Genomic DNA, 13,549 nt, shown 5'->3' on the forward strand with positions numbered 1-13,549 from the left:
AGGTTATTTCGGCGAGGTCCCTATTGTTTATGTAGAAATTATTATTAAAAGTACCCACGATGAAATTATCTATAAATGCAAAATGAAATACTTGAAAACATATTTCACTTGAACAATTCCTATTTTATCAATGACATTATGTTGCGATGGCCCCCAGTGCTCCTCCTCCAGAGCTTCCATTCGGTTAAACTTAGGGGCCGCTTGGCACCGCCCACGCCTTGATCCTTACTGTGTTCCATGCCACAAAGTGCCCACTCTTTAGTCTGTGAATTATTGATAACAAGAGCAGACCCACGTGCGAACTGACCAATCGTATCGATTTGTGAATTTTTTTTTTAAATGGATCAAGTTTGGACGTTTGGGTTTTGCCCCAACTGTGACGCCTATTACTTTTATTATTATTATTATTATTATTATTATTAGGGCCTGAGCAGCGACCGCTGCGAAGTCCCTATTGTTTTTGTAGGAATTGTACACATTTGAGGATACTTCAGCCCCTTCTTTTTCTTGTTCTGAATCGCATTCACAAATGGGTTTAAAAGATTGAATCAGGATCGGACAATAATTATGGCACCCTTAATTAAATATTGTGTTGCACAACCGTTTGAGGCCCTTACAACCATCATCTGATTTTTTTTTTTCTTTCTTTACTGTCAGTGAGACTTGCACCTCTCACTCTCCATGAGCAAACTGTTAATTTTTTCTCTTGTTTGATCTTCATTTTTGTCCGAGCCTATTTTTAATTTTTATAAATAATTATTTTTTAAATAATTCTGTTGAACCACAATTTAAAAGCAATGTCGGCTTTTTGTTGGTTTTCCTCATAGGATGTGATTACTGTCAAAAGGATTTAAAGGCTTCTTGGGTTTCTGGTTTGAAGTTTTTTTTTATTATTTAAAAATGTACAATTTATGATAAATGTACCCAGTCAAGTAGAAATGTTGGGTATTTGGCATCTCTTCAGAATCTACAGCTGCCCTTACCCCATCCACCACTTTAGGTAACACATTTTCACCCTCGCAGATCCTTCTTTTTATGTCTCTATTTGCTTATTTTAGGAGTAGTTGTTGGAAAACGAGGCATATGATTGGCACGTCAGTCAAACCTTTTTTTTTCAAATTGGTTGTTTTTCCTCATGTGCTGTGATTCCTTGAATGTCAAATTACAGATACAACATGGGCCAGAGAAGGCCTCTTTTTTTTTTTTTTACTTTTTTTTTTATTTTTCTCATGTTCTACTGTGAGGTTTATATCGACAGTTAAAAGGGCACCGTGCAGTACGTCAAAATGTAAAAAATGATATAGTTTGAATTGATTTGCAAAATTTATATATTCTTTTCCTAGGGTCTTACTCCCCCTCCAAAAAATGGTGTGGAACAGAAGAGACTTGGAAAACCTCTAAACATTACCTCTTTGGTGAGACTGTCGCCTCCCACCTCAGACAGTGCCCATTGAAACTACCAAGCAAGAACAAAGCAAACACAGTCAAGAGAGCATTTGGGCAAAAGTCGGACTTTCAAAAATTCATAACTCACTTCCTGTTCATATTAGACGTTAAAATATCAAATTTCTCGCCATGCCCGATGAGACTGCTTAACAATATCGCCGAAGGTCTGCCTCACACCGAGTGACGTAGCTGAACTCAATTGAACTGTTGCACAGTGTAGACGTTAAAATATCAAATTTTTCGCCATGCCCGATGAGACTGCCAAGTTTGGTGAATTTTTGTGCATGTTTCGGGGGTCAAAAATGCGATCGAACAATCGGAAAAATAATAATAAGAATAATTTCTACAAAAACAATAGGGACTTCGCAGCGGTCGCTGCTCAGGCCCTAATAATAATAATAATAATAATAATAAAAGTAATAATATTTTCTACAAAAACAATAGGGACCTCGCAGCCGTCGCAGCTCGGGCCCTAATAACAATAGGGACCTCGCAGCGGTCACTGCTCGGGCCCTATTTATTTTATCTTATGTTGGTGTTCTATCTTTCACAATAAATGGGACTTACTGAGCTAACTTGGGCCTTGGGTATCGTATTTCGTGCCATATCATGTGAAAATGTATGTTGGTATAAGAAAAAAAAGCATTTTGATATTTGTTCGGCCATGAGGATGTCACAATACGAAATTCGTCCGTTTAGTGGGATCGGGCACTTAACCCTCACAACAAGTGTGCTTCATCAGGAAAATGTGCCGTCAAAGGAAGTGGCGAGCCTCAACGTGAATTTCCAAGCTTCCTATTAAACGCTACATTTCTGCTTTAAATTCATGAACCGGAGTCACTAAGAGATGAGATTGCACTGGATTATAACAATGGTTTGGGGGTCGGCACCGGACATTACCCGGGCAGCGCCATTTTGATCGTTTTTTCAGCAGTCACATGAGCACTCTGATGCCAAAATATGGCGGCTGTTCTTTTTCGAGGCGAAGCGGTCTAAGGCGTTGCGTTCAGGTCACAGTCTCCCATACGGTCCATGACAGCGCCACACAATGCTCACCAAAAGTAACGCACAGGGTTCGAAGTTAACTTTAAAAACTGCTTGGGGTGAGTCATGGAAAGTGGCTGTGTCTGAGGCCAGTGAGTAAAAAGTTTGAAACAGTTGTCTTTAGATAAGATTACCACCCCCAAGCGATGCTTCAGCCCCAACAGCGCCTCCACTTTAGCCAGCGTAGTCGGATGGGTTCGGGTTGGGCGGCCGCCCCCTCCGCAGGCCGTGGTGCTCAATGACAAGTTCCAGCTGCCCATCTTCCTGGTTTGTTCACTACCGGCACTATGGTCAACCGTTTTGCGTGGAATTCTGCATATAGTGTGAACTAAGCCACATGGTTACAATTTAAGCAGTATTGAGGCTTTGTCTCATAAGGGAAATACTGGACAATCAAATTTCACTCTCTCTCTCTATACCCGTATATATATATATATATATAAGGGAGAAGAGGAGAGGACCAAGAATGGAGCCTTGGGGTTTTTTTGTTATAACATGAATTTCACTCTCTCTCTCTCTCCCCGTATATATTGAGGGTGGCAAGAGATGGCCTGCTGCTTCATCTGGTACTTTTCGCCAGACTTGAGAACTTGTCTTTCCTTCTTCCACTCCACTGGGACGAAAGGTTTAGATGTCTCACAGCGAAAAGTAACCATGGAGGCTTCTTCGGCTTCTTGACTCTGCAGCTTCTTTGTGAAGGTCACGGGTTGGGCTAAACATATTTTGACAAGTATATTTTAGCAAAATAAATTGGTTAATTCAGGACAGATATTTATGAAATGTTTTATATTTTGACCCAAAAAATTGATGATTAGATGGAGCAGTTATTTTAATTTTCACGTACTGCAACGTGCCATCGGAGGGCCCCTGCCGGCCCCGGCCTCGCGCCGGGGTGTTCGGGTGGACGGTTCCTTCGGCCTGCGGGTCGACCTCTGAGCGTTGGCCGGCACCGCAGCACACACATAACCACTGACCGATTGGCAATCATGACCCGCCATCGGAGGGCCCCTGCCGGCCCCGGCCTCGCGCCGGGGTGTTCGGGTGGACGGTTCCTTCGGCCTGCGGGTCGACCTCTGAGCGTTGGCCGGCACCGCAGCACACACATAACCACTGACCGATTGCTGTCAGTCACGCTCGCTCGCTTCCGGTTTCTGGCAGGATAACGACATCACCAGCCTTCAAAAAAAAGTTGCAGCAAAGGAAAAGAGCCAGAGTTAATTGGAATGATGATGATGATGATGACGTTTGTATGTCCAAAGTGGCCGTCTCATGTCCATGAGTTTAGATGTCATTTGATGGCATGTAAATATGCTTGTTTGGGGTTTTTTTCCACCTCTTTCAAGTTGCTTTGAACTTCAAATAGTCTTGTTATCATCAGCAGCACATAATGTCCTTTTGTCAAGTTTGATAAAAAAAAATAAAAAAAAATCAGGATATGCCTGTTTTTTACACTGGAGCATGGCTGGAGTGTCTAAAAATATAGAGCTGTTCATGTAAATGTAATCTTTTGAATTGGAAGAGTACCTTTCCATTTCTCAGGTGCACAAAGAAAGGTTTTGTCAGGGCTGCCAGTCTGGTTTTGCTCATTAGACTTTTAATGGTGCTTCCATGGAGGACATTCTTCTTTTCAGGTCGGTGGGACAATGGGTCAGCTCTCACATTGGAGATCTAGCATGCACATATGGAATCGGGTTAATATTGTGTTTGTGTACTTTGAAGCATCGTAGTAAAATATATGCGTCATTAAACTCAGCGGAATGGAAAAGCGTGTCGAGTTGATCTAAAACTAAAAGTTTCCAATGTAAATTTCCACCTTTATATAGTGTAAAAAGACATCCTGAAGCCTGGGCAGCCATTAATTTGATTGTCCAATATTTCCCTTATGAGATAATGCCTCTCATAGCAAATGTGTCAGTGGTCCGTGATTGCTGATTTGTAATGTTCATGTTGTGCTTGTTCTTTTACTGCTCTGATTTTTCATTTTTTTGACAGGTAAGTCACACCCTCATGGAACAACAGAGTAAATTAACAAAGCTAAACAAGTTAAGTCAAACAGCCAGACATCTGAAGGTTTACAATGGAGGAGGGCATGCTCGCGTCACAGTAAGATCAGGGTGCAAAAGAATGACCCGATCTACGCGGCGTGAAACCTTTTCAACGCAACACATTCCGGCGATCATGCTCGGTCAAGTCAAGCGCATTTAGCATTTTTTTTCAACGTCACGGATTTGACGGCTTGCCGAGTTGAGGATTTAGATGGTAACCGGCGCCACCCGCCGAGCTGAGCAGTGGCTTCCTGTCGGATGCTGTCGGTCAACGGCGGCTGATCAGCGACCTTGCTTAAATCACGCTCCCCGCCTAATGCCCGAAGATAGCTGGGATAATACAGGTGCATGTTCATTCGTGATGATGATTAGTGCCAGTCAACTTGTGAAACCACTGGGTCTAACCCCAATCAATGAAGACAAATAAATGTGGGACGCATGCACGCAATCACTCAGTGCAGTCTCCCCAGGAGGCGTGGGTTCGAATCCCACCTCAGACAGTGCCCATTGAAAGTACCAAGCAAGAACAAATGCAAACTACTGAAAAACCCCCCCAAAAAAACCGGCCTCTTCAACTGCATTTTCCCACGGGACTGTCGAAGTTGTACACATTTGAGGATACGTCAAAATGTATTCCCTGGTTATACTATGGCACGGTGCCCTTTTGACGAATCCGACTGAAAATTAGTCAGAAAAGACAGGTAATGCTCGCTACTTACATTATATTCTACAAAGCCTCATTGAATTAAATCCATTTGGAATAAAGCTGCAACCGCCAAATGTGAAAAAAGTGAACCTCTGTGATTACTTTCATCCAAACGAGCCGCAATTAAAAAAACAAAAAAAAAACAATAGAATCATTAAAACATCAAAATAAGGAAAGCGTCATGTCGTATATTGGACAATCAAATTAATGACTGCGACCTGAACGCAACGCCTTACCGTGAAAGTGGAATAACAGATCCAGTGGTTCAACATTTTCGATTGTGGAGAAGACAGTTGCGACCCATTGACTTTACCAGACCGTTGCTTTCTTCGTTTGAAATGGCTCGGGTTTGGCCCTCGCGGTCCAGCAGGTAGGCGGGCACAGCCCCCTTGGGGGTCTTCTCGTCATCCTTCTGTTTTTTGGGACAGTGCCCAACGAGGCCGTCTTCCAAGCACATCCCAACGCGAGGCGAGACCTGAACGTTTCCAGACGTGTCGGTAGCAGAAGGTCTAAAACAACGCTGATTATGAGGTTCAGCACTTCCCAATGACGCAGGCAATCAGATGAAGCCTTTAGGATCAGGGTGCAAAAGAATGGTGAAAAGTTGGAACAATACATGGAATTTATCAAGTGCACTTTTATTTTGAAATCCAGGATGTATTTTTATGTCTCAAAGGTTTTAGTTTTCACTTTGGAATCACAATAAATCACATCTCACGCATATGAACTCAGAGCTTGCCATCATCCCGGGAGGCTTGACAAAGGAACTCCAACCACTCGATTCCACGTTCCTGTCTCGGCGGGGCTCGAGGACCAGCCGAGGCTAAGTTAAATGACAAGTGCAGGTGAGCCATTTCAGCCAAAGCCCCACGTAAACTTATCTGCCACTTGGCCGAACGCCAACATCTGCTAGGGCGACATTCCTCGTCGGGTCCGTTCTGAAATTGACCCCGTTGCTTTGACAAGGAAGCTTCCGGACACTTTTGCCACAATGTTTGCACCTTTTTTCTCCCAATGTGTGCATTCAATTAGTGGTGTATTTTTCCCTGGCGTGAGATCAAATTGTCAAGTTGATTTGCTGCGTGTGTGTGTGTGTGTGTGTGTGCATTACCCCTTGCTGCATTGTCAGCGAGGCAGTATTCAATTGTAATCGTTTCATTTTCTGTTCAGAAAATTTTGGAGGAGGGCATGCTCGCGTCACAGTAAGCCGAAGAGGAGCACCTTCCGACATCCTCATGGCCGAAACAGTCATCCGAGCATATATGAGGGCGATGCGACACACCCCGCTTTTAAAGGACTCTGCCTGACAGGGAAACCCCCAGCGCTCGTCTGGTTGCGGCATAACGAAAGTTTGCTAATTTTTCAGATGCTTTTTTCCCAAAGCTGGCAACCAGTTCAGGGTGTACCTCGCCTACTTCCCAAAGACAGCTGGGGTGCTGGGTCAGCTTGTCATTAAGAATATTTTCCTTCTTGATTTGACTTCTTCCCCGGTCCTCAACTATGTGATAAAAAAAAAAAATAATGAACATGAATATTATATGATTGTAAAACAATGCGTTTGACAATATTAAAACAAAGCATAATTGCTTCATAAGCAGCAGTTTTAAAAAAAACTTTATTGCATCTCATTAGATTGTCATGCAGAGAGCGGAGGAGTATGTTCTCAAACAGCCCCGCAGTGAGATGATGTTTGGTTAGTGGGAAGACGGGACCACCGCCCACGCCACCCCTGCAGCCCTTGCAGTGAAGAAATGCGTACAGACTCGTCGCTGTGAGCCTCGTGAGTGTCCAACCTGTTGGTGGATCTTTTGCAGGATCAGTTTAGAGATGTGAGAACCTTTGGGCAGGATGGGAGGGAGCGAAGACGACCGATTTAACCTACGTTATCCTTGACATAAAAAAACTCCAATAAAATCTGAGGCGCTGGAGCGGTTAAATGCATTTTCAGCTCGCGCTGTACACATTTGCTATGAGAGGCATGGTACTTTCAATGGGCTCTGTCTGAGGCGGGATTCGAACCCACGCCTCCTGGGGAGACTGCGACCTGAACGCAACGCCTTAGACCGCTCTGCCATCCAGAACTAGAGCTGGGTGTCATCCGCGAAGCAATGAAATTGCTTTGTTCCAGCAGTTTCATTTTGTTTTTAGATTTTTTCTTTTTACCCGTTGTAAGAATAAAACAACATGTATGGAAGATACAATAGTCGATTTCCGGGTTTTTAGCGCCAAGCACTTGACGCTAGGCAAAGTATGCAAATTATTTTTTAAGTAAATCAAACTGAGTTAACTGAGTTCAAATATTTAACTGAGAACCAGTGGCATCCATTCGGAAACCAGAAGTTCCTTTACAAGTTCAATAACTCTAAACCAGGTGGAATGTTCCGACGTTTCGGACCGTACCAGAGCTCAGACATCCTGAAGCCTGGGCAGTCATTAATTTGATTGTCCAATATTTCCCTTATGAGATAATGCCTCTCATAGCAAATGTGTACAGCGCGAGCTGGAGCTGCATGTGCACACGCGTTGCACGTGCTACGTGCGCATGCATTGTATGGTGGCCGCACATGGAGCAATGCGTGCGACGGGAGAGAGAGAGTGAAATTCATGTTATAACAAAAAAAACTAATTATTATTAAAACGTATTATTTTTTTATTCCCCAGCCATTCTTTTTGTATTTATTTAATTACTCCGACTTTTACCTGCTGGTACGCCGTCCGGTGTGCCCTGTGAAATGAAAGGTGGCATTCTTTATTTATTTATTCATTTATTCATTCATAACTGACAGCCTCGCGCTCCGCTCGTGCCCGGGCAGAAGAGGTGCTCCAATTTGGCTTAACTGTGACACACGCCCGTCCTCCTCCCCCGGAGCTTCCATTCGGTTAAACTTAGGGGCCGCTTGGCACCGCCCGTGCCCGGGGAAGGTGCTCCTCTTCGGCTTACTGTGACGCGAGCATGCCCTCCTCCTCCGGAGCTTCCATTCGGTTAAACTTAGGGGTGCGTGGCAGTTAAGCCATAGAGGAGCACTTTCAGCTCGCACTGTACACATTTGCAAGGACTTAGCTGAACCTCATTTACAAATGACGAAAACTCAGTTCCTTGCACAGTTGGCTATCTTAAAATAGGAGAATTTATTAGAGTGAATTCATAACTTTAAGGTGATTAAAACATCCTGTTTTTACTTTTTCTCTAAAATTAGAATTGGCGTAATGTAGTCCAGTTAAAGGATTTCACGCGGGACTTTTTGTGTGAGCCTAGGTTGTTGTCAGTCCCGCTCTGCCACTCTGTCTATTGTTTTCCACAGGATTCTATTTTGGGGCACTGTCTGAGGTGATTACATTGCTCTGCCTGCAAATAAACCAATTATGTCAGCAGGAGAAGAGTTTGAAAATTTTTGGAACATTTCTTTTTTTTTATTAACTGTAACCCATGTTTCCCGAAACAAAATTGCAGTTTGGAATATCAAGAGTTATTTGAAATGAGATTGAAATATTTATGTGTATTATCCAAATCAAGTCAACATTTACAATTTTTGGTGGAAATATGTGATCGGCGTCTGACACGGGTATTTTTTTGCAGGTTCACCCCGGGATTGGCGGCCATGAAATATTGCAACACTTAGAAAAAGTGTACAGCGCCAGCAGACAATGAATTTTCAGCACTAAAAAAACGAAACTTCATTAACAGCTAAACCAAACGTTTCCAATGTAAATTTCCACATTTATAGAGTGTAAAAAGGCATCCTGAAGCCTGGGAAGTCATTAATTTGATTGTCCAGTATTTCCCTTATGAGATAATGCCTCACATAGCAAATGTGTACAGTGCGAGCTGAAAATGCATTTTCAGCACTAAAAAACCAAACTTTTATAACAGCTAAACCAAACGTTTCCAATGTAAATTTCCACCTTTATATAGTTGCAGGACACATTGATCATTGACACTTCGAACGCACCTTGCGGCCCCGGGTCCCTCCCAAACCCCCGAAATCTCCAAAATGTATATTTATTTCATTCCATTTGTTTTTTTACGGTTTTCACCATGGACAATTTGGGAGAAATTAAGTTTGAAGAAAGAGAATTGGAAGTATTAGCCAAAGATGGAAATCTGTCGTCTGCTGGAGGTCTGGGCTATAGCTCTTTCTCACTCATCCCCCCCAGCTCGCCCCCGACGCTTGCATTTAAACACGCTAGACTGACCCGACGTCATCGTGCATCAGCAAGAGCAGCAGCAGACATTTTCTTTTTCTTTCTTTCGCAGTCTTGCGTGTCTCGTCGTTGAAGCGCGCCACAATGAGGCGCAGCTTTTCCACTTGAACCTTTCTTGTCCGATGATCTCTGGTGTTCGTCTCCTTTCTGATGCCGCACTCCATGAGACAGGTGAGGCTTCAGGTTAGCCTCTAATAGTTTAGGCCTCGTTGAATGTTCGTTTTCATCCTCGTTTCTTGTATTTCAGCAGTACCTTACCATGGTTTTTGGAAGCCTTCAAACTAACGCCCCTGCACATGCTCCTAAAAATCCAAACCTTCACCTGAGCATTTTGTCCATTGCGGCGAAGGAAATCTTAAGTGAAAACTTTGAAGCCCCGCCCCCGTCATATAGTATTTCGGAAACAAAAAATTTTAGCCCCAGTGTTTGTCCCAGGTCTTCAGATGCTACCTGCACATTTATTTTACAAATTTTTTCATTCCAGTTTAGAGAACACTCATTTTTATTATTTTGATATTTTTAAAGATTGTGGCTGTAGTTTGCACTGCTATACGATTGCCAGGCCGTCTGGAAGAAGCAATGAAACGGCAAATCCCAGGAGAGCCGTCCATCAGCATACTATTTTCCCGAGCGTAACGGTGGGACTCAGATGGAACGCTTTCCTTTCTGTCGGACTGACAAAAGACTGCAACAAAAGCTGCTGGAAATTAGAAAACTTAAGTCAGAACATTTGGACAGAAGGACTGAAGAGACGTCGTGATCCCCTTACGCTCGCCAAAAAAAAAAAAAAACGGAGCAGTCGAAATAGACATTCCTCTCAGATGGGAATATCCATTTCCATTCTGTCACTCTCTGGGGAACGGACGAACATCTGCCTGGATCCGAGCGATTTTTTCCCGCCGCGGGAGCTCTCGGGAAGTCGGGAGATGATCGTCGACGAGCGGCCGGGACGAAAATGCCAACAACGTTTAAATCCCAGTGGGAATCTTGGGGAGATGTCACTGGGAGCTACGGATCAATCGTTTACACAAGAGATCAGCTGTTAGCACTTCGTGCTAACCCCGTGCCGACTCCCGGAGCGAGACCCGATATCCCCCACGAGTTGAGGAGGAAGAGACGGGGGATGTCGCGCGGGGGCGAAACGCCAGGCAAAGAGGAGGCGGTCCATTCATCAGTCGTGTGTTATTTATCATTAGATGTAAATGATGATCATAACTTGGAGCCTTTAGTTTAGAGTTAAGAGAATGCAACAACGACATGCATTGCTTTGAAATGATTTATTTCTCCTTATAGAAACAACAATAGTTTGTAATAAATCTTTTAGCATGTCTGCCATGTTAATGGAAAGTGTTGAGCCCATTTCTATGACGTTAGTTACAGTGAAAATAGTCCATTTATAAAACTGCTAAACTTAACATACAATTTCTCACAAAATTCTCCCGAAAATGTTCTAATTTAATGACAGCTTGTTCTCATAATGCACAATAAAACATCTTATTGCTTTGCTCAGTCTATTATTGCCGGTGCACTGAATAAACGGCAGCAATGAAAGAAAGGCACATTAAGACAAAGTAATATTTGCTCGTACAATTCATCATAGGGCAGCGGAAACAAGTTGAATCCCTCTCTCTCTCTGTTTTATGAGAAAAAAGTATTTCTGCCCTGTGCGATTTGTCTGTCTTCATCATTTAAGGGTGCACTTTCCCCTTCCCCAACACCACCATGCTTGGTTGGCCCACAGTTTGTTGTAATCCTCTGGAAAGAGGAGCGGAGGATATCACGGGCCGCCTGCGTGGAGCAAAGCAAATAGACTGACAGATGGACTGTCCCCGAGACGCACGGCAGAGATAAGAGGATTGGGCCGATTATCAGTATGCATCACTTTAGGTTTATTTTTCCCTCTCATATTTTATTTTATAGGCCCATTTGTGTTTGAAATTCCCTAACACAGCGTTGACAACTCATAATCGAGACAGTGGCCCGATTATGGGGCGGACAAGTTCGAGGAGCTGCCGCTCTACTTTATGACCTTCCATGGCCAGCAAAACATCAAGTCGGTGTTGGACACCATGCAGCACGCCTTCTCCCGGATACAAGTTGGGCCGAGTGGCCCTCAAGTTCAACCGTGTGGATGCTCCGTCGGGGACGGCCCGGCGTTCGTGAAAGTCAGGCCGAAGAGGACGGCCTTCTCCCGGACACAAGTTGGGCCGAGTGGCCCTCAAGTTCAACCGCGTGGATGCTCCGTCGGGGACGGCCCGGCGTTCGTGAAAGTCAGGCCGAAGAGGACGGCCTTCTCCCGGACACAAGTTGGGCCGAGTGGCCCCCAAGTTCAACCGCGTGGATGCTCCGTCGGGGACGGCCCGGCGTTCGTGAAAGTCAGGCCGAAGAGGACGGCCTTCTCCCGGACACAAGTTGGGCCGAGTGGCCCTCAAGTTCAACCGCGTGGATGCTCCGTCGGGGACGGCCCGGCGTTCGTGAAAGTCAGGCCGAAGAGGACGGCCTTCTCCCGGACACAAGTTGGGCCGAGTGGCCCTCAAGTTCAACCGCGTGGATGCTCCGTCGGGGACGGCCCGGCGTTCGTGAAAGTCAGGCCGAAGAGGACGGCCTTCTCCCGGACACAAGTTGGGCCGAGTGGCCCTCAAGTTCAACCGCGTGGATGCTCCGTCGGGGACGGCCCGGCGTTCGTGAAAGTCAGGCCGAAGAGGACGGCCTTCCCCCGGACGCGAGGTGCGGGGGACCTGCCCCTGGTTAGGTGACCAGGGGTAAGGGCGTGAGTAAGAATTTGCACTAAGTCCAACAGGAGACTGGGGGCCGGCGTTGGTGAAAGTTAGGCCGAAGAGGACGGCCTTCCCCCGGACGCGAGGTGGGCCGAGTGGCCCCTAAGTTCAACCGCGTGGAGGCTCCGGAGGAGACAGGCCGGCATCCGTGAAAGTCAGGCCGAAGAGGACGGCCTTCCCCCGGACGCGAGGTGGGCCGAGTGGCCCCTAAGTTCAACCGCGTGGAGGCTCCGGAGGAGACAGGCCGGCATCCGTGAAAGTTAGGCCGAAGAGGACGGCCTTCCCCCGGACGCGAGGTGGGCCGAGTGGCCAGAGACACGCCCACGCCCACCACGATGGGTACATCATGTTTCTCCAGAACCAGTAAAGAGATTATTATTTAGCAATCAAAAGCCATTCATTTGTTGTTTGAGCTGCTTTATCTATTTTTGTGACTTTCCTTCGAAGGGCGTGGCTATTACGGTGCCGCAGAGTCTGATTAATCTCCGTGGCAACAAAAGTTCCTGCAAAATGATTCAGATGATCCATCTTCTCGGGCAGGGTAGCGCGGGAATTCATCAATATTTTATACGTATTCCAAAACTATAAATGATAATGGTAGACTATCATGAGAGCGCGAACGCAGTCCCCCACTGTCAGAAATTGTGCAGTCGAGATTCCCACATTTGGGGAATTCGCAGGGGTCAGTACAGCCGGAGTGCAATGGCTGAGCACCCATCCTTCTGTGTTTTTTTGGGTTTTTTTTCTCCGAGGAAAGTCACATGACCCAACCCAGAAAGCTGGTGAGCACGCCGCAACAAATTTGTCTTTTTGTGTCCTGCGGGTTCTTTGTTACACGCACTTCAAAGATTTCTGTTTTCTCAACAGGGTTACTGAGAAGTCCACGAAAAAAAGGGCAAGCTCACTTTTGCATTATCTCATAAGGGAAATATTAGACAATCAAACCAAAACTCTACCGGTTATGGACAGATCACCGGGCATGCAATACTAAAAACGTTCGACTTAATGTGCTTCCTCTGATCTGATCTGATCTGAGAGTGGAAAAATTGATGTTAATTCCGCACAGCGTACAGAATACCCGAACCAGATTATTTTGATATTTCTTCCGCCTTTTTCACTTGGGATGCAGTGGGGGGTGAGAAACACAAAGTGAACACAGGTGTAAAATAATAGAACAGCTGCCAGATAGAAATGTAAGGCTGGATGGAGTCGGCAACAGCCTTACGGTTTGCATTGCATTTGGGGTACACGGAAGAAAATACAACCCTTCCGTTGAATGCAAATATATGTACAGAATGATCTTGGACTTCAAAGAGGCTAACTCACGA

The 13,549-nt window shown here is 45.2% G+C and overlaps 1 non-coding gene across 1 annotated transcript; it reads right to left on the reverse strand.

Annotated features, from left to right (window-relative positions):
* Nucleotides 1–12,825: 12,825 nt before the first annotated feature.
* LOC148316189 (U1 spliceosomal RNA) lies at nt 12,826–12,981 on the reverse strand. The gene has a single exon (XR_015840338.1). It is a non-coding gene; the product is annotated as a U1 spliceosomal RNA (small nuclear RNA).
* Nucleotides 12,982–13,549: the final 568 nt, after the last annotated feature.

The sequence above is a fragment of the Idiotropiscis lumnitzeri genome, chromosome 22 (genome assembly GCF_059441095.1).
Source record: "Idiotropiscis lumnitzeri isolate Australia: NSW breed Sydney's pygmy pipehorse chromosome 22, RoL_Ilum_1.0, whole genome shotgun sequence".
In the NCBI taxonomy this organism is placed as follows: Eukaryota; Metazoa; Chordata; class Actinopteri; order Syngnathiformes; family Syngnathidae; genus Idiotropiscis; species Idiotropiscis lumnitzeri.